This window comes from Gavialis gangeticus, unplaced genomic scaffold, assembly GCF_001723915.1.
Source record: "Gavialis gangeticus isolate Ggan-Ray unplaced genomic scaffold, GavGan_comp1, whole genome shotgun sequence".
Lineage (NCBI taxonomy): Eukaryota > Metazoa > Chordata > Crocodylia > Gavialidae > Gavialis > Gavialis gangeticus.
The window spans coordinates 201,684-204,085 of NW_017729028.1; the positions used below are offsets into that span (position 1 = coordinate 201,684).

General features: G+C 43.8%; 1 long non-coding RNA gene across 1 annotated transcript in view; it reads right to left on the reverse strand.

The window, feature by feature from the left end:
* Window positions 1-5: 5 nt before the first annotated feature.
* Window positions 6-2,402, reverse strand: part of LOC109300122 — a 13,865-nt gene continuing 11,468 nt past the window's right edge. The window contains exon 2 of the long non-coding RNA XR_002098133.1: window positions 6-560. This is a non-coding gene — a long non-coding RNA (uncharacterized LOC109300122). The remainder of the gene's footprint in view (window positions 561-2,402) is intronic.

Here is a 2,402-nt window from a genome sequence, read left to right on the forward strand (position 1 = left end):
AAAAAAAAAAAAATCAAAATGGAAAATCACTGCAAAAATTCAAAGAGTACAATTTAGGATGCACTAAGGCCTTTAAGTAGGGAAACTTTAGCACCTCTAGGTAGTAGAGATAGGAGTAAGCCTATGGCTTGAAGGTGCCGAGTCTGCCATGATAGGTTTGGCATGAGAGGATAACCCAGACATGAACTTCGTCATATAATTTTAGGGAAATGTGATAAATAACTGCAAGCATGCACAGAAGGATGATCTAGGGTATTTTAAGAACTGTAGGGGCTAGATTCACCAAAATTAACTGCACCTGTACCATAGTAACACACCACTGATTTACTTATTAGATTTATATGCCACCCTGCCCAAAATGTCATAGGGTAGCTTACAAGAAGAGAGAAAAAATTATAGAACCAGAATAAAATATGAAAGTAAAATAACAACTCCAAAAGTCCCAAATTCAAAAGCAATGCCCTCCAAATCTTCACACTCCTCTGCTTCTGACCAAGAAAATCATCCCCTGCAGCGCATTCCTGAATAAAGCCGATCACCGAGCAACAGGTTGTTACCACCTAGGAAGGGAAGAAAGGGGACGAGGGCAGTGAGTCAGGCATGACCTGCAAACTGCCAACCCTTCATAACTTTACTGGGTTCACCTGTGGGTTCACCATAGTCAATGCTCTGTACATGGCCTGTGGCCCCAGAGCAGGGCTGCTTGCCCCATTTGCTGCTCTGAGCAGCCCCATCCCAACCCTCCTCCTCCCTGCCCTCCCTGCTCCACCTTATCCCCCATGCTACAAGACTTCAGGGATTCTCTGCTTGCTGGTAAGCTTGTTTTTTGGGGAGGGGTTTTGCAATGAGCTGCCACATGAGGATGGCCCAAAACCGTGGTTTAATTACCCTGATTAAGCCCAGGGAAGCCATTAATCCACACTTGATTAATGGCTTCCCTGGTCTTAATCAGGGTAATTAAGCTGCGGTTTGGGGCCATCTGGCAATCTGCGAGGAGGGGCAGGACTGCTGGGGTCCCTTTGCCAAAGGCATGGGGGGGCCCTGCCATCCTCAGCCTGCAAAAATGGGGGCTGCCCCAGCTTCTGCTGGTGAAATTGGCTGACTGCCTCCTCAAGTTCGGTAGACCCCTATGTATAATAGCAGTGTTATATTTTTATGCATAGTAAAATTCATAATAAAGTTTAGTGCGTCTGCCTTTGAGTTTATTTGTATAATCAGCCTCAAGCTGTAGCCAAAACCTTGGGAAAACGTAACAGAACTCAGTAGTAGAATTCCCTTATGCTTTACTGGAAGAAAAAAAACCTATGCTTTTTTATGTAAAGTATTCATCTTGTAGGAGGCTGGACTAAATGACCTTCTGAGGTACTTCCAGCCCTTTCTCATGATTCTAAACCAACTGGAAAATATTTTGTTATTTCCAAAGTGATGTTTATTTAAACTTTTCATTCTAATTCAGGAGAGAAATGTTGAAATATCAGAATTTTCCACTAGGCAGAAATTCTGGTTTTCAATTAGCTCTTAAAGATCCCTAGATAAGCTGTCTCTGCTCAGCTTAATTGTGAGATGTTTTTGAATAGTAACATACATGAAAAAAATCTAATCATATAAAGGACAAAATATATTATTTCCCTGATAATAGTGGAGAAGAGAGATTGTGTCCTCCATCACAGAGATCTTTCCAGAGCAAGGACTTGGAGAAGATGCATCAAGGACACACTGCTGGTGCTTGCTGCTAATGATGGCACATAGGTACCATCAGCATAGATGGTAGGAAGCCCCCAGTCAGGGTCTGTTTGAGTTTAGTTTGGGCTAATTTAAATTGAAACATCCTGCATTTGCATGGCATGATTCTTATCATAACAACTAATGAGAGGAATATAAAATAAATATTGTTTGAAAGAATAGTAAGTGGAACCGAGACATCTGCTGGGAGGATCAGTCAGCCAGGTCTGAATGCTCATGTAGGTTTTTAGCCTGCATACAGGACCTCCACCTAACCCAGGAGGTACACGATCCCACCAGAGGAAATGCCTTGCTGGACTTGCCACAGGTGATGACCTGGTGAGGGATGTCTGGATGCTCAACTACCTAGGCATTAGTGACCATCGTCTGCTGGAATTTACAGCACAGGGTGGTGAAAGCAAGCACCAAGGCAAAAGTCCTTGACTTCAGGAGGGCCGACTTCAATGAGCTAAGGAGATTAGTAAGAGAGACACCAGGGACTCAGAGCCTCAATGAGATGTGAATCCAGGACGGGTGGTTGTTCCTTAAGGAGATGATCCTCTGAGATCAAAGGGAGTCAGTCCCAACGCAAACTAAAGGGGGCAAAAGTACTAAAAAGCCCCCTTGGCTAAGTAAAGGCATCCAGGAGGGCCTGAGGGCAAAAAAAGGTGGCATACAAT